The following is a 19,436-nucleotide window of genomic DNA, read 5'->3' on the forward strand; positions in this document are numbered from 1 at the left end:
TTCTTTTTTTAAATTATTTATTATTATTCTATTATTCATGCCTACAGCACCTAGTCTTCCTACGTGGTCTCCCATATAAGTATTAACCAAGCCCGACCCTGCTTAGCTTCCAAGATCAGACATTGGGCTTGTTCAGGGTGGCATGGCCATAGACCATGGACTGAAGCTCCACTGGGGTGTGAACCCAGGACCTTCTGTGTGTAAAGCAAGACATGTTAACCACTAGACTATGGAACCATGTCCCCAAAATGAATCTCTAAATCTTTTTGAGACAATCTTTTTGAGACACATAAAGGACTATAAGGATTATTTGGGGAAATATAATTCCCAAATGATGGCAGTATAAATACAGATTTTAAATCTTACTCTCATGGAACATATATATTTTGCGAATACTCCAGAACTGTATGCTTCTGCTCTCCTAATTTACTCTGTCGTACTGCAGATGCAAATAAGCAGGTTCGTATTGCCATGTGTCACTAGGGAGTTTCATCCCATCATCTCGGGAGACTTGCCTAGAGTTTAGGTGCTGTTACATCAGCCATAAACACAGCAGTCTCCTTCATTCTTCACCCAGAGGGAGTTCTTTGGAATTTCAGCTACCTATAACTAACTCTCAAGTGTATAATAATAAAGCGTTACAGAATTAACTAAATAATTATCAGGACAAGTTGTTCAGTACATTTCACACTCTTCCTGTAAAGCTTTATTTCAGCCTTTTGGGAAATGTTTTCCCACGCCTTTAGTATCAAGCCTAAATTGATATTTAAAGTTTTCTTTGACTCTTTTCATCTGTTATCTCATAAATCTAATTAGATGTTGCATAAAGTAGTTTTTTTTCCCCTTTAAATTGCTGATATCTGTTGTATTTTCAATTTCCATGGATTTTACTTCATCTTGACTTTGCATATTTTATACCTTTATTTCCACTGTGGTGTTTTATGTCCCATCTCTCACACACTTCTCGAATATATCAAATGATTCTGTATTTAGCTTGTCAGTCTTCTTAAAACAACATGTTTAATTTACCTCTCCTTTTACTGTACTCTACTGCCTAAGACGTAAATTATTTCTCTGTCCAATATTTAATATTACCTATAAACTTTTTCCATTATTATCACAAAGTCTTTATTCCTGAAGAAACTTCTCTTATCTAGGGATGTTGTTTGCCTCATCTTCTACTCAGTTTGCCATAATCTTTCTCTGATCTCAACACAGCATTCCTTTTTGAGCAGCAACACATTCCGTTAGTCTTTCCCTTGAATATATAATTACTAGTTTACAATTTCTGTAGCAGAATTTATTTCTATTTATTTTAATTTTTCCCTGGGCTTTGTTTGACATTTAAAATTTTTTATTTTTATTTTTTTCAATTATAGTTGAATACAATGTTATATTAGTTTCAAGTGTACAACATGGTGATTGGACATTTATATAACTTATGAAGTGATCAGCCCAATAAATCCAGTACCCATCTGATGCCATACATAGGTATTAAAATATTACTGACTATATTCCCCATACTAAACTCTACATCTCCATGACTATTTTGTAATTACCAATTTGTACCTCTTAATACCCTCCTCTCTTTACCCATCCCTCAACACCCCAATCTAACAATCATCTGTATCTATGAACTTGTTTCTGTCATTTATTTGTTTATCCTGTTATCTAGATTCCACATATGACATTGTCTTTCTCTATCTAAATTACTCTACTCAGCACATTACCATCTAGGCCCATCCATGATTTGCAGATGGCAAGATTTCATTCTTTTTTTTTGTAGCTGAATAATATGTGTATATCTATATCTATATACCTATGTACATATATACATATATAGACATATATGATACAGATATAGATATAGATATAACTTTTTTATTCATTTATCTATAGATGACTACCCAGGATGCCTTAATATCTTGGTTACTGTAAATAATACTTCAATGAAAATATGGATTCACGTGTCCCTTGAAAGTTGTGTTTTGAGTTCCTTCATTAGTACTGTGGGTTTTACTGTGTAGTCTTCCCTGGTCACCTGAGCTGTGTGCTAGGTATGTCCCTTGCATGGGGAGTTTGTGTCCTTCTGTTGTAGTTGAGGCTTGGTTGCTGTTTGCTTATCAGTGGGAGGGACTGATAATCAAGCTGATTGGTTGTAATGACTGACCGTGACTAGTGGAGGAGCTGGTACCTTTCAAGCTACTGCCCAGAGGTGGAACTGAGAGTGAGTGAGTCTGTCAGTGAGTAGGTCTGCATGCAGGCCACTTAAGAAAAAAGTCTATGATTCCCTCAGCCCTCCATTTCACTCAGCCACAATCTACACTCGTTTTCACAGCCAACAAAAGTTGTGGGAACTTCTCTTTCATGCACTGGAAACCTGTGCTGAGGAGCCCAGTGTGGGGCCGGGACCCATTGCTCTTCACAGGGTGGCAGAGGTGGGGAGGCGGAACCTCTGCAGCCAAGATATTCCTCCTGATTCTAACTGCCACATGTGGGTATGAGACCAGCCCACTTTGCATCTCCATTTCTCCTACCAGTCTTGAGGTCACCTCTTTTTTGTCTTCAGTTGTAGGACTTCTCTTCAGCTAGACTTCAGGGGACTCCCAATAATAGCTATTCTGTAGTTTAGTTGTGTTTTGATGTGGTTGTGAGAGGAGGCAAGCACAGTGTTTACCTACTCAGATAACTTGACTTGAAGTCTTGGCATTCTTCCCCCAGCTTTATGGAAATATAATAGACAATTAGTTGTTCATATTTACAGTGTACAACTCAATGAGTTTTTTTCCAAATATAGTTGGCGTACAATAATATATTAGTTTCAACTGTACATCATAGTAATTAGACATATATAACTCACAAAGTGATCATTCCAATAAATCTAGAACCCTCTTCCCCTCTTACATATTTATTACAACATTGTTAACTATTTTCCTTTTACTACACTTTAGATCTCCATGACTGTTTTGTAACTATCCACTTGTACTTCTTAATCCTTTTGCCCTTTTTCACCATCTGCCTATTCCCCCTCCCATCTAGTAGCCCTCAAAATATTCTCTGTACCTATGAATTTGTCTCCATTTTTGTTGTTGTTTATTTTGTTCTTTAGATTCCACATGTAGGTGAAATAATGTGGTATTTGTCTTTATCTGACTAACTTCATTCTGTGCAATACCCTTTAGGTCCATCCATCAAGGCAAGATCTCTTTCCATCCCCTTCCTTTTAGTCTGTGTGTGTCTTTAACTTTGAATTGAGTCTATTATAGGCAGCATATGCAGGGGTCTTGTTTTCTTATCCTTTTAGCCACTTTACCTTTTTTGTTGGAGCACTTAATTTTTTTTCCATTTGAGGTACTTGTTGATAGAAATATATTTATTTCCATTCTGTATTCATGTTTTTGATACATGTTTTTCTTCTTCTTAAAGAATTTCCTCCAATATTTCCTATAATACTGGCTTGGTGTTGATAAATTTCTTTAGCTTATTTTTGTCTGGGAAGCTCTTCATCTGTCCTTTGACTCTAAATGATAGTTTTGCTGGATAAAGTTCTTGGTTGTAGATCCTGGGTTTTCATCACATCAGATATTTTGTGCCAAGCCGATCTGTTTTGCAAAGTTTTTTTTTTTTGTGTGAAAAATCAAGTGCAGTCTTATGGGTGCTCCCTTGTAGGTAGCTAACTGCTTTTCTGTTGATACTTTTAAAATCTCTCTTTGTATTTAACCATTGGCTTTGTAATTATGATGTGTCTTATTGTGGGCCCCTTTGGGTTCTTCTTTCTTGGAACTCTCTGAGCTTCCTGGGGTTGTATGTCTATTTCCTTCACCAAGTGAGGGAAGTTTTCCATCATTATTTTTTCAAATAGTTTTTCAACTTCTTGTTCTCCCTCTTCTCCTTCAGGTACCCCTATGACATGGACATTTTTGCATTTAATTTTGTCCCATAGGCTCCTTAAATTATTATGATATTCTTGGCTTCTTTTTTCTTGCTGTTCTGAGTTGGCGTCCTTGGCTTACCCATCCTCTATTATCAGTGGTTTAATCTTCTTCTTCATTCACTCTTTTAATTCCCTCTAATATATTCTTCATCTCAGATCATGTATTCTTTATTTATGACTGATTCTCTTCTATAATTTCCATTTCCACTTTCATGTTTTTTATCTTTTTGTTAAAGTTCTCACTGATTTTATCTACTCTTCTCCTAAGTTCATTGAGCATCTTTATAACCAGTGTTTCGAATTCTGCATCTGTTAGATTGTTTTACTCCATTTTTTCTTAATCTCTGTTCTGTTCTTTCATATGGTTTCTGCTTCTTTTTCTTCCTATTTTGATTACCTTTCTGTGGCTATTTATATATACAAAGCAAAGCTCTTAAATCTCCAGTTTTATTAGTGTGGCTTTGTGTGGTAAGTGTCCAGCCACACAGTTCTAAGAAGGTTTCAGCCGTAGGCCAAGTTTAGCCCCAGCCTGTGTCCCTCCAAGTCCACCTGTTAAGATTCAGCAAGCAATCCACAGATGCTATGTTTGTAGTTGCCTCAAGAGGCCACAGCAGAAACTGAGGTCAGCTGCCACCAGTGTGGTCTTGGCGCTGCTCAGCAAGGGACACAAGACTTGCTGAGGACACAATTGGATTGGCTTGGGAGGGGTCACGAGTTGTGAGAGCTGGCGTTTCAGGGAATCCTCTGAGCAGAGCAACCTCTGTTACTCAGTTTGATGATACTTAGCTATGGCAGAGGTGTGTCCCTCGCTGGGATGGGGGAGGGTTGAACAGAGGAACAATGAATATCACAGGCACTTCTGCCTGGGAGAAAGCCTCACCTCCAGCCCCTGGTCTGACAACTCAGTGCTCTCCTCCAAGTCCCTGGTGCTCCCCAAGCAGCCTACCAAGCTCTAGTACTCTGAGTGAGTGAGTCCATCGCCATGAAAGTCCGCTCACTGATATGGCCCCTTCAAGAGGTGTCTGAAGCCACTGGCTGCTGCTGCAGTAGTCTCTGTCTCACTCAGCCTCGCATCTTCACCCCTTCCTCCCTTCTACCATTGTAAATTGGTGTCTTCTTTCACTCCCTAGTTGTAGTGCTTCTGTTCATCTAGACCCACCAGCGACTCTGCTTGCTCTTTGCTCCATTTTTCCATCACACCTTTGATGTGGTCACAAGAGGGGATGAACAAAGCTTCTATCGGCATGCCATTTTGCCTGGTCTTCTTGGCATTATTACATTAAATTTATTGGGGTGACATTGGTTAGGAAAATTATATGGGTTTCAGTTGTACAATTCTATAACACATCATCTGCATATTGCATTGTGTGTTCACTCTCAAAGTCAAATTTCCTTCTGTTGCCATATATTTAATCCCCTTTACCCTTTTTTTAAACCTCCTGCTTCACATTTCCTCTGGTAACCACTAAACTGTTGTATGTGTCTACAAGTTTTTGTTTGTCTTGTTTTTTGTTGCTTTCAGTTTTATATCCCACATGAGTGAAATCATATGGTTCTCAACATTTTCTTTCTGACTTATTTCACTTAGCATGATAATTTCAAGATCCATCCATGTTGTCACAAATGGCAGTACTTCATCTTTTCTTATGGCCGAGTAACATTCTATTATATATATGTGCCACATCTTCTTTACCCAATTATTTATCAAAGGGTACTTTGATTGCGTCCACGTCTTAGCCACCGTGAATAATGCTGCTATAGTCATTGCAGTGAATATGTTTTTATGCATAAATGTTTTCAGTTTGCGGGATGGGGGAGGGTGGATACCCAGAAGAGGAATTTCTGGGTAATATGGTAATTCTATTTATAATTTTTTGAGGAATATTCATATTGTTTTCCATAGTTGTTGTACCAATTTACATCCCACCAGCAGTGTATGAAAGTTTCTTTTTCCCCACAACCTCTTCACCACTTATTATCTCTTGTCTTATTGATAATAGTCATTCTAACATGTGTAAGGTAGTATCTCATTGTGGTTTTAATTTTTATTTCCATGATAATTAGTGGAGTGGTACATCTTTTCATATGTCTGTTGGCCATTTGTATGTCTTCTTGGAAGAAGTGTCTTCAGGTCCTCTGCCCATTTTTTTAAATTGGATTATTTTTTTAAAATTGTTATTGAGTTGTATATTTTGTGTATTTTGGATATTAGGGCTTTATCAGAGGAGTTGTTTGCAAATATATTCTCCCATTGGGATGGTTGCTTCTTCATTTTGTTGTTGTTGTTGTTGTTGTTGGTGGTGGTGGTGGTGGTGGTGGTGGTGGTGTTTTCTGTGCAGAAGCTTTATAGTTTGATATAGTCTTATTCATTTATTTTTGCTTTTACTTCTCTTGCCTTTGAGGTCAAATGCATAAAATCCTCTCTAAATTGCATATGAGAAAACAGAGGTACTAAAATATTTTGATTTCTTCTTTGATTATACTGTTAACCCACTTATTGTTTAGTAGTATATTGTTTAGCATTCAAGTATTTGTGTGTTTTTCAGTTTTATTTTTTGTCATTGATTTCTAGTTTCATACCATTGTGATCAGAGAAAAAGCTCGATACGATTTCAGTGTTCTTAAATTTACTGAGATTTATTTTGTGACCTAACATGTGGTCTATCTTGAACAAATGTTACATGTAAATTTGAAAATAATTTATATTTTTCTTCTTTGGGGGTCAAATGCTTTTAAAATATTAATGAAATCCATCTGATCTAATGTATTGTTTAAAGCCACTATTTCCTTGTGAATTTTCTGTCTGGATGATCTACCTGCTGATGTCAATGAGGTGTTAAATTCTCTAAAATTACTATATTAATGTTGAGCTCTCCCTTGATGTTCATCAATATTTGATTTATAATTTAGTTGCTTCTATATTGGGTGGGTATATGTTTACAAAGGTTATAGTCGCTTGCTAGAATGATTCCTTTATCATTAAGTAGTGTCCTTTGTCTTTTATTATAGCCTTTTTTTAAAGTCTAATTTTGTCTGATATAAATATTGATACTCTAACTTTCTGTTTCCATTTGCATGAAATATCTTTTTTCATCCCTTTACTTTTAGTCTCTGTGTGTCTTTTTATCTAAAGTGGATCACTTGTAGATAACATATGTATGGGTCTTGTTCTCTCATCCATTCAGCCACCCTATTTTTTTATTAGAACATTTAATACATTTACATTTAAAGTAATTATAGATAACTACATAGTTATTGCTATTTTATTATTCATATTTATACTCTTTATTTTTTACTCCCAGGTAAATGTAAAGGTAAATATAAAGAAGTCTCTTTAACATTTCTTGTAATACTGGTTTGGTGGTAATGAACTCCTTTAGCTTTTTCTTGTCTGGGAAACTATCTCTCCTTCAATTTTAAATGAAGCTTTGCTGGATAAAATATCCTTGGTTGTAGATCCTTGCTTTTCATCACTTTGACTATTTCATGCCAATCTCTTTGGCCTGCAAAGTTTCTATTGAGAAATCAGCTGACAGTCTATGGCAGCTTCTTTGTAGGTAACTAACTGCTTTTCTCTTGCTGCTTTTAAGATTAACTCTCTGTCTTTAACCTGTGGCATTTTACTTATAATGTGTTTTGATGTGTGCTTCTTGGGTTCATCTTGTTCAGAACTCTCTGCACTTTAAGGGTTTGTATACCTATTTCCTTCACCAGGTTAAAAAATATTCAGTCATTATATCTTCAAATAAATTTTTAATTCCTTCCTCTCCTCTTCTTCTAGTACCTCTATGATATAAATTTTGTTATACTCATGGTTTTTGCACAGATCCCTTAAAATGCCCTTATTTTTTTTAAGTTCTTTTTTTTTTTTTTTTTTTTAGTTTTGATTGGGTGTTTTTTGCTACCTTGTCTTCCAAATTGCTGATTCCATTGTCTGGTTTATCTGATCTGCTGTTGATTCCTTCTAGTGTATTCTTCATTTTAGTTATTGTATTCTTTATTTCCAAGTTTTCCTCTTTTATGTTTTCTATGCTTTTAAAAATATTTACTATCTCTGTTAAAGTTTTCACCAAGTTCATCTATTTTTCCCCTAAATTTGTTGAGCATCATTGTAGCCAGTTTTTTGAACTCTGTTATCTGGTAGATTGCTAGTCTCCATTTAATTTAGTTTAGTTTTGTTTTTTCCTGGAGTTTCTCCTCTTCTTTCATTTTGAGCATGTTTCTTTGTCTCCTCATTTTGGCTGCCTTTCTATGTTTGTTTCTATGTATTACGTAAATGTGCTATGTATCCCAGTCTTTGAGTAGGGTGGACCTATGTAGTTGATGTCCTGTGGAATCCAGTGGCACAGTCTCCCTGATCACCTTAATGGGGTACTCCCAGAATGTCTCTTCTGTGGATTGTGTGTGCCTTCTTGTTGTAGTTGAGACCTGATTGCTGTTGGCACATCAGCGGGTGGTATTGGACCCTCAGGCTGACTAGGTGTGAGAATTGGCAAGGACCACAGCCTACAAGCCGTTGTGTGGTGGCTGACCCCATGGAGCAGAATTTGTCTCAGTGGGCTGGTGCCTTCTGAGACCACTCTTTGGGTATGCCATTTGTGGAGCTAATCAGGTAGTGCTCTGTTGTGGACTGAAGCCAACTACTGGGTATATTGTTTCCAGGGACTCTTGGGAGGGGCTCCTGTGTAGGCCAAGGCCACCTACTGCCTGTAACTGGGCCAGGGCTACCTGGTATGAGCCAGAAAGCTATCTTTGGTTGTTGTTAGACCTGGAGGAGCATGGGAGAGGTGACATTTGAATTGAAATCAGCTGATATCAGTACCAGGCCTGGAGCCTCTCAGCAAAAGGGTCAGTGGACTCCAAAGCCTGCTGCTGCCTGCAAGCTTCCCATAAGGCTTATCTGCTGAAACAGTCTCTGAAGGTACATGTGTTGGGTGAGGCCAGGTCTCAGGGAATCATCAGGGTGAGATGAGTTGTGTTCACTTGGTTAATGAAGATTCAGGTTTGGTGCCATTGCCAACCCTGGGGCCACTCAATAAAAGACACATGGCACACTGAGGCCAGCCACCACCTGCCTGGGGTCTACAGGCCTTTGAGAGTTTTTAAGAAAGATTTCTGTGTGGGCCAAGGCCAGACACCTGTCACTGAAAGAGCCTCAAATGGTGCACGAGTAGGGTGGAGCAAGTTTTCAGGGAGTCTTTAGGGTAGGGTGAGTAGTGTTCACCAGGCTAATATAGATTTAGATTTTGCCATGTGGAAGGACTGCTCAACACAGGATAGATGGTACCTGCCTGCTGGTTGTGTGAGAAGAGGGCTCATCACAAGGACAATGACGACTGTCCCTCTAGTTCTCGTCCTGAATCCTCACAATTTTTTTCTCTCTCTGGTGCCCCCCAAGTTGCTGTCCCTCTACTGGAGCCCAGAGTGAGTGCTTGTGAACAAGTAAATTGGTGCACAGGCCCTTTAAGAGGATGCTTGGTTTTCCAGCATCCTCTCTTCTCACCCAAATGGATAAAATTCCCACTGACTTTCACAGCCACAACTTGTGTGGGTTCCATTTCCCAGAACTGGACTCTTTGCTGCTCAGGAGGGATCTCAGCCATTGAGATATCCTTCTTGACTCTCAACCACCACATATGAGTGCAGGGCCAGCCTGTTTGCATTTGCCCTTCCTACCAGTCTTGATGTTCTTCTTTATATGCTTAGTTACAGAATTTCTGTTCAGCTAGTCTTCAGATGGTTTTCCAGGTTGATTATTCTATAATTTAGTTGTAAACTTGATGTGATTATGTGCGGAGGTGATCACAGGGTTAACCTGGCACTCTTTAATTTTTTCTATACTGTTTTATAATTTTCATTATACAGCTTTTTCTCCTTTATCAAATTTGTTTATTGTCATTTTGTTTCATTTGATGAAATCATAATAAGATTATTTTTTGATTTCCCTTGATCACTCATTATTATTGCATACAAATGTAAGGGATTTCTGTATGTTAATTTGTCTCCTGATACTTTAGTGATTTTGTTTATCTATTCTAATAATTTTTGATGAGTCTTTAGGGGTTTTTTATATACACTATCATGTTGTATGCAAATAATGACAATTTTACTTTTTCTTTTCCAGTTTGCATGCCTTTTGATTCTTTTTTCTTGTCTGATTGCTGTAAATAACATTTCCAATGTTATATTAAATAAGGGTGGTGATCGTGGGTATCCTTGTCTTGTTTCTGATTTTATAGAAAAATGTTTCAGCTTTTCACTGTTGAGCATGTTATTAGCTGTGGGTTTATCATATGTTGAGATATATTTTTTATATGCCCTCTTTGTTGAGAGTTTTTACCATAAATGAATGTAGAACTTTGTCAATTGCTTTTTCTTCATCTATTGAAATGATTATATAATATTTATTTTTGGTTTTGTTGATGTGGTGTATCACATAATTGATTGGTAGATAGTGAACCATCCTTGCATCCTTGGGATAAATTCCACTTTGATCATGATGTATAATATTTTTAATGTATCACTGAATTTCGTTTGCTAGTATTTTGCTGAGGTTTTTGCATCAGTGCTTATTAAGCATAATGTCCCATAATTTTATTTTTCTTCTTTCCTTCTTTCCTTCCTTCCTTTCTTTCTCTTTTCCTTCCTTCCTTCCTTCCTTCCTTCCTTCCTTCCTTCCTTCCTTCCTTCCTTCCTTCCTTCCTTCCTTCCTTTCTGTAGTGTCTTTGTTTGCTTTTGGCATCAGGGTAATGCTGGCCTTGTAGAATAAGTTTGGAAGTTCTTGTTCTCCTCATTCTTCAGTTTTTTTGGAATAGATTGAGAAGGATAAATATTAATTCTTCTTTGAACATGTATTTTAAAATTCATCTGTGAAGCTAGGATTGTTGGGAGGATTTTCTTTTCATTTTTCATTTAAAAAAATTATTGCTTCAATTTCATTTCAAGTAATTTGTGTTCAGATTCTCAGTTTCTTCCTGGTTTAGTATTGGAAGATTGTACATTTCTAGAAACATGTATTTCTTCTAGGCTGTCTGATTTGTTGGCATATAGTCGTTCATAGTATTCTTTAACGATCCTTTGTATTTCTGTGGTGATGGTTGTAGACTCTCCTCTTTTATTTCTGATTTTATTTTTGGAATTCTCCCTTCTTCTTTCAACATGTCTAGCTAAAGGTTTGTTAATTTTGTTTGCCCTTACACACACACAGACAAAACAGCTTAGTTTCCTTAAACTTTTCTATTGTTTTTCGTGTGTGTGTGTCTTATTTATTTCTGCTCTTATGTTTATTTGCATATGCTACGTATTTTTGTTTGTTCTTTTCTAGTAACTTTAGGCGTAAAGTTAAGTTTTGGGGGGGATTTTTCTTGTTTCTAAAAGTAGGCCTGTAGAAATGTAAACTTTCCTCTTAAAATTGCTTTTGCTGAGTCACAAAAATTTTGTGGAGTTGTTTTTATTTTCATTTGTCTCAAGATATTTTTGGATTTTCTGCTTGATTTCCTCTTTACTATTGATTTTTTTAGTAGCATATTGTTTAGTCTCTGCTTGTTTGTGCTTTTTCCAATATTTTTTTTCCTTAGAGTTGAGTTTTAATCTTATAGCATTGTGGTCAGAAAAAAAAATGCTTTATTTGATTTCAATCTTGAATTTATTGAGACTTGTTTTGCAGTTTAATATGTAATCAACCTTAAGAATGTTCTATGTGAACTTGAAAAAATTGAGTATTCTGCAGTGTTTTGGTGAAATGTTCTAAAATGTTTATTAGTCTATTCTGACTTAATGTGACAAATAAGGACATTATTTCTTTATTAATGCTCCATCTGGATAATGTGCCCAGTGTCAGTGGGGTATTAAAGTACAGTACTATTATTGTACTGCTATTAATTTCTCTTTTCTTGTCCATTATTATTTGCTTTATATATTTAGCTTTTCCTATGTTAGGTGCATAAATATTTATAGTTTATAATTGTTAAAACTTCTTTAAATTAACTTTTTATCATTATGTAATATCCTTCTTTGTTTCTTTTTACATTTTTTTGTTTTAAAGTCTATTTTGTCATATATGAGTATTGCCATCCAGCTTTCTTACTCTTTCTATTTGCAAGAAATATATTTTTCCACCCCTTTACTTTCAGTTTGTGTGTGTCTTTCAATCTCAAGTGAGCCTCTCATTGGTAGCATTTAGATGGGTCTTGTTTTTATTCATTCATCTTCTATATGTATTTTAATTGCAACATTTATTTTATTTATATTTAATTATTTATAGATATGTATTTATTGCTATTTTAATTGTTTTTTGGTGGTTTTTTTTGTAGTTTTCTGTTCCTTTTTTCTCTCCTTGATCTTTTTTCTTTTGGTTTGCTGGTTTTGTTTGATGCTTTGTTTGGATACTTTTCTCTTTATTTTTTGTGTAACTTTTTGTAGCTTTTTGGCTTATGGCCACCATGAGGTTCATGTATATCCATGTACATCTATAGCAGTCTACTTCAGTCATATAGGCTTTTAAGTTTAAATACAAAGGCACTGTATTTTCAGTTACACCTCTATACTTTGTTTTTGACAACAGCTTTTATATATTTTTGTGTTGTGTATGCTCTGATCATTTTAGTTATAGTTGTTTTTTCTATTTTTGTTCTTTAACTTTTATATTACCTGTTTAAGTGGCTGATTCATTGTGTTATCTCTGTATTTGCCATTTCCTGTGAGATTTTTTTTTCTTTTCTCTATTTTCTTATTTCTGGTTAGGTCTCTTATTTTCTTCATAAAGAAGACTCTTTAACATGTCTTGCAAATCTGGTTTAGTGATGATGAACACATTTAGTTTATGCTTTCTAGGAAACTATTTCTTTTTCAGTTGTGAACAATAATATTGCTATATATAATAATCTAGATTATATTCCTTTCTTTCATCATTTTAAATATTTAATGCCACTCTTCTGGTGTGTAAAGTTTTTGCTGAGAAATCAGCTGATTACCTTGTGGAGTTTTACTTGTATGTGACTTATTATTTTCTTCTTACTGCTCTTAAAATTGTCCCTTTATCCTTAACTTTTGTTATTTTAATTACGATGTATCTTGGTGTGAGCATCTTTGGATTTATCTTGTTTGGAACTCTCTGTGCTTCCTGAACCTAGATGTCTATTTCATTCCCCAGATTAGGAAAGTTTTCAGCCATTATTTCTTTAAATATATTTTCTCTTTCTCTATTTCTTCTCCTTTTTGGATCACTATAATGTAAATGTTATTATGCTTGTTGTCTCAGAGGTCCCTTAAACTATCCTCATTAAAAGAAAAAATCGTGTTTTTCTAATTGGTTGATTTCTACTGTTCTGTTTTCCAGATGGCTAATCTGTTCTGTATTAACTAATCTACTGCTGCTGGAGCCTGGTCTGGGCTGGGGATCTCTGTTAGGAAGCAGGCTCATATACCTTGTTGGCTCTCTCTTATTCAGAAGGGGGCTTGCCAGCATGAACATATGCTGTTGCTTCTTACTGGTTCTGATTTTGTGCCAGGTGGGGCAGCCCAGTGGGTGTGTGCAGCAGTGGCCTGGTATAGGAAAGCCTTAGCTCCATGTTGAACTTGTTGGATTAAGCTTTGGATGAAGAGGCCCTGTGTATGCCTGCTATGGTGTCCTCTTGTTCCTGCTGGAGGTGTGGCTAGGGATGTGCTCTGGTGGCCTTGCAGATCAGCCAAGCATCTGGATAAAGCTCCTGCTTGCACTATGCAAACAATGTCACTCACTACCTCTTCCTATCCTGGTAGAGTCCCTCAGATTCTCAAGAGCTACCTTGGTTCCTCAATCTTCTCTATGTGGTCTCTCTCTCTATTCTTTGTTCTGCAGTAGCTGTTCAGTTGTTTCTCAGGTGTCTCTCAGAAGAATTTATTTAAATATATATAAGTGTGCATTTGATGTGTTCATGGGTGGCAGAAGCACCACATACTCTTATGGTGCCATCTGGACACATCTCCCAGGATATTTTAATATTGAGAAACCATTATTATAATTTGCCACGTTAAGAAATTAATAGAAGGAGAAAATATCCCCAAATAAATTTTTAAAAAAATAAAATTTGATAATCATTGGAAGAAGAATATCTCACTAAAATAATAATGTAAAGCAACTTTAAAAGCAAGGTAAGTGATAACAAGCATAACCATTTTATAGACACACATAAAGGTGGACATTTTGCTATATTTCCTTTAAAGTCAGGTAAAATCAAAAATGCCTTTTTTATCCATTACTATTTAAAAGTTACTGAGTATCCTAGACAATATAACAAATAAAAAGAGAAAATGAGTATGTAGAAGAAATGAACTTAATTTTGTTTTATAAATCAGGAATAAACCAGAGTTGTATTGATTAAAAATCAGCAAGTGCTTTGAGAAATTTCAGAGGAATTCTTTCTAAAACTAGATTTTTTCGAGCGACATCAGAAACATGACAGAGTGAGAAATGTTCCCAGATCTCTTCCCTTAAAACAACAATAAGGTGAACATCTATAACTCAACAAAAACACACAACCTGCATACGAGCACGTCAAGCGATGGATTTGCAAATAAGAGATACCACAAGTCAGAACCATGAGAGTTGGATAGTAGACTGGGAGAAACAAAGAAGAAGCCTCTCTACAACCTGAACTCCCCACAGAAGTAAAGGGAAGGCAGAAGATGTGGTGGGTTCCCTGAACAACCCAGCCTGAGAGAGCAGTAAACTCTACCCAGTGACAGTGCCCAAAGATCAGAGCAGAAAGCAGAGAAGTGGATATGACAGAGAAGTAGAGAAGAAGAAAAGCAACAGTTAATTATTACCAGCCATAGTTGCAAAAAGTCCCCCAAGACAGATGGTGACTCCCCTCATATATTCCAAACTGAACGCCGTGGAACCCCAGGGAAATCTGAGAAATGCTACTGAAACTGTCACTAATAGTGACAGATACTGAGATTGAGGGTAGAGAGTATAATTCAATATTTATAAGGAAAAAAAGGCAATATTAAGACTTTATATAAATAAAGCAGGAATCCAAGAGGCTTGGAAGCCACCTACTGGAAAGCAAAAGATAAATGCCTTGTTAGCAACAGGCTAAAGAGAGACTTTTATATTAAAAAAAATCTTCATGCTGGTAAGAAAAAAAAGCTGAAAATACTTCAATTATAGCTGAGGTGGAGAGATAGTCCAATAAACACTATAAACAACCAAGATGACAAGACAAATCAGAAAGAAAAAGAAAAATCTCCAGAACATGAGCTTAAAGACATAAAAATATACTACTTAAATGAGAGAGAATTCAAAATGGTATTTCTGAAAAAAACTCAATGAGATCCAAAACAATTCATATCAGCAATTCCAGGGATTGAAAAAACAGTGAGAACAGCAGAATGAGTTTACTAGCAAGGAGACTGAAACCCTCAAAAAGAACCAAATAAAACTTCTGGAGATGAAGAACACACTAAACGAGATGAAGAATGAAATAGCAAGCTCGAGAAATAGAATTAACCAAATGGAGGAAAGGATCAGTGATATCGAAGACAGATATCTAGAAATAAATCAGAAGGAAGAAGAGAGAAACCAAAGAATGAGAAATGATGAAAAGAAATACAAGAAATAGCTGATACCATCAGGAGAGGAAACATAAGAATAATGGGCTTTATCAAAGGCAAGGAAAAGGAACAGGGATTAGAAAGCATTTTCAGACAAATAGTTAAAGAGAATTTCCCAAATCTAAGGAATGAACTGGACACTGAAATTCAAGAAGTCAACAATTATCTCAACCCATAAAAGGCCTCTCCAAGACAAATTACATTAAAATTATCAAAAATAAAAGACAAAGAAAGAATACTCAGGGTAGCTGGGGAAAAGAAGATGGTATCCTATAAAGAAAAACCCATTAGAATATCTTTGGACTTCTCTGCACAAACTGTATAAACCAGAAAAGCATAGAATCAAATGTTCAAACTATTAAATGAAAGGAACTACCATACAAGAATAATGTATCCAGCTAAGCTCTCCTTTATATATGAAAAATAAATAAAAACCTTTCCAGACAAACAAAAATTGAGAGAATTCTCTATTACTAGACCTGCATTACACAAACTACTGAAAGAGAGTCAGCTCACCTAAAACAAAATGACAAAAAAAAAAATACATAACTATGAGTAAGGCGACTAGCAGGCAGATAGAAGCAGAACAGTGCAAGCCTGATTAAGAACAGGTCAGTGTAAGCTTAAACAATAAGAAAAGATTTGCTTTTACAAGATATTAATGAATGTGCAGCATACATAGGGATAAATTAAGACAACAATAACAGAAAAGGTGAGGATTCAAACATCCAAATTTACAAAGTGGAATGGAGATAAGGAAATGGATACACACACACACACACACACACACACACACATACACACACGTGTATATATACATATATATGTATATACACACATATATGTATATATAATATGGATATATATATAAAATGGATATATACACATATATACACATACATATATATGTATATATTATATATGTATATATACATATATTATGTATATATGTATATTACATGTATACATATATTATGTGTATATGTTATGGATATATGTGTGTGTTTATATATATATATATATATATACACACATATATATTTTGTAATGGTAATTGCATGCCAAAGATTGAAAATTGAGGTATATAACATAAAACAATAAGAACCAGAGGGAAAATTCACAAAAGCCAACAAAAATAAAGAAAATAGAAACACAAGTAAAAGAAAGCAATGTAAACACTGAGCTACTAGAAAACAAAAGGTAAAATGGCTATAAGAAGACCTCATATTTCAATAATCTCCCTAAATGTAAATGGATTGAACTCACCGATAAAAAGGCACAGAGTTGCAGATTGGATCAAAAAAGAAAACCCAACCATATGCTGCCTCCAGGAGACATATTGCAGCTCCAAAGACAAATATAGACTCAAAGTGAAAGGGTGAAAAACAATATTTCAAGAAAATGGCATTCAGAGAAAAGCAGGAGTAGTGGTACTAGTGATGGATGAAATAGACTGAAAAATGAAAAAAGTAAAGAAAGATACTGAGGGACACTTCATAATGATAGAGAAAATCATACACGAAGAAGATATAACACTTATTAATACCTATGCTCCCAATCAGGGAACCCCAAAATATATAAAACAATTACTAACAGAACTAAAGGGAGAAACAGACCAAAACACTATTGTAGTAGAGGACCTAAATACCCCACTGTTGGATATGGACAGATCATCTGAACAGAAAATCAATAAGGAAATAAGATCCTTAAATGACGCATTAGACTAACTGGGCATTATTGACATTTACACAGTTTTCATCCCAAAACAGCTGCTTATACATTCTTCTCTAGTGCACATGGAACATTCCCAAAGATTGACCACATACTGGAACACAGAGATAACCCCAGCAAATATAAGAAGGTTGAAGTCATACCAACCATATTCTATAATTGTAATACTTTGAAACTAGAGAACTAATGTAAAAAGAAAGTGGAAAGAACCACAAATATATGAAGATTAAACAACATGCTACTGAAGAATGGCTGGGTCAAAGAAGAAATAAAAAGAGAGATCGAGAGATACATAGAAATGAATGATAATGATAGTACAACATATTAAAACTTTGGAACACGGCAAAAGCGGCAATAAGAGGAAAGTTCACGTCATTACGGATCTATGTAAAAAAACAAAAAGAAGCACAATTAAATAACTAACATTTCAACTTAAAACACTAGAAAAATAAAAACAAATGAAGCCTAAAATCAGCAGAGGGAAAGAAATAATCAAAATGAGAGCAGATTTATATGAAACTGAAAACAACAACAAAAATAAACAAATAAACAAAAAAGGCAACAAAGATGGTTCTTTGAGAAGATTAATAAAATTGACAGACTCCTGGCTAGACTCACAGAAGAAAAAAGAGAAAAGTCACAAGTAAACAAAATCAGGGATGAAAGAGGAGAAATTATGACCGACACTGCAGATACAAAAGATCACAAAAGAATATGATGAAAAAGTATATGACATCAAATTGAATAACCTAGGTGTAATGGACTTAGAAAATTTTTAGAAAGATACGACCCTCCTAGACTGAATCAAGAACTGGAAAATCCAAATAGACCGACCAGCCATATGAAAATTGAAACAATCATCAAAAACCTTCCAAGGAGGAAAAGCCAAGGACAAGATGGCTGCACCAGTGAATTTTACCAAACATTCAAAGAAGATTTAGTATCTTTTCTCCTCAAACTCTTCCAAAAAATCAAAGAGGATGTTCTATTTCTTAACTCATTTTATTAGCCCGGCATTACCCTGATACCAAAACCTGATAAAGGTAACAAAAAGAAAAAAGAAAACGACAGACCAAGATCTCATGAACACAGATGCAAAAATCCTAAATAAGATACTAGCAAACCGAATACAGAAACATATTAAAAAGATTATACAGCACGATCAATTGGGCTTCATCCCAGGGGCACAGGGATGGTTCAACATATGCATCGATATACGCCATATAAACAAATTAAAAAATAAGAATCATATGATCATATCAATAGATGCAGAAAAAGCCTTGGATAAGATATAGTATCCATTTATGATCAAAACACTTAACAAAATTGGTATAGAAGGAAAGTACCTTAACATAATGAAGGCCGTGTATGGCAAACCCTCAGCCAACATTAAACTTAAAGGTGAAAAATTTAAAAACTTTCCTCTAAGATCAGAAACAAGGCAAGGATGTCCACTATCACCACTGTTATTCAATATAACAATGGAGGTCCTAATGAGTGCAATCAGGCAAGAGAAAGATATAGAAGGTATTAAAATAAAAAACGAAGTCAAACTGTCACTATTTGCGGATGACATGATTCTCTATACAGAAAACCCTAAAGACTCCACAAGAGCTCTACTAGAAACAATAAGCAAATACAGTAAAGTTTCTGGATACAAAATCAATGTTTGAAAATACATAGCGTTCCTATACTCTAATAGTGAATTGTCAGAATAAGAAGTGGAAAAAGTAATTCCTTCTGCAACTGCAACAAAAGGAATAAATACCTAGAAATAAATTTAACAAAATATGTGAAGGACCTATATAATGAAAACTATAAGACCCTATTAAAAGCAAATGAATAAGATACAAAGAAATGGAAAGATATTTTGTGTTCTTGGATTAGCAGAATTAACATAGTTAAAACTGACCTTATTACCTAAAGCATTATACAGATTTAATGCAATCCCTATCAAAATTTCATCTCCAATTGTTAAAGAAATAGAACAAAAAATCATCAGATTTATATGGAAGCACAGAAGACCTTGAATCGTCAAAGCCATCCTGAGGAAAAAGAACAAGGCTGGAGGTTTCACTCTGCACAACTTTAAATTAAACTACAGAGCAACAATAATCAAAACAGCATGGTATTGGCAGAAAAATAGACACATGGATCACTGGAAGAGAATCAAGAG

At 35.3% G+C, this 19,436-nt stretch overlaps 1 protein-coding gene and 1 pseudogene across 1 annotated transcript in view; both read right to left on the bottom strand.

Annotated features, from left to right (window-relative positions):
- The window catches only part of LOC107502265 (olfactory receptor 8D4), a 127,629-nt gene that overhangs the window by 102,120 nt on the left and 6,073 nt on the right, over positions 1-19,436 (bottom strand). The window lies entirely within an intron of this gene.
- Positions 39-154, bottom strand: LOC118603183 (annotated as a pseudogene).

This window comes from Rousettus aegyptiacus, unplaced genomic scaffold, assembly GCF_014176215.1.
Source record: "Rousettus aegyptiacus isolate mRouAeg1 unplaced genomic scaffold, mRouAeg1.p scaffold_m13_p_5, whole genome shotgun sequence".
Classification (NCBI taxonomy): domain Eukaryota; kingdom Metazoa; phylum Chordata; class Mammalia; order Chiroptera; family Pteropodidae; genus Rousettus; species Rousettus aegyptiacus.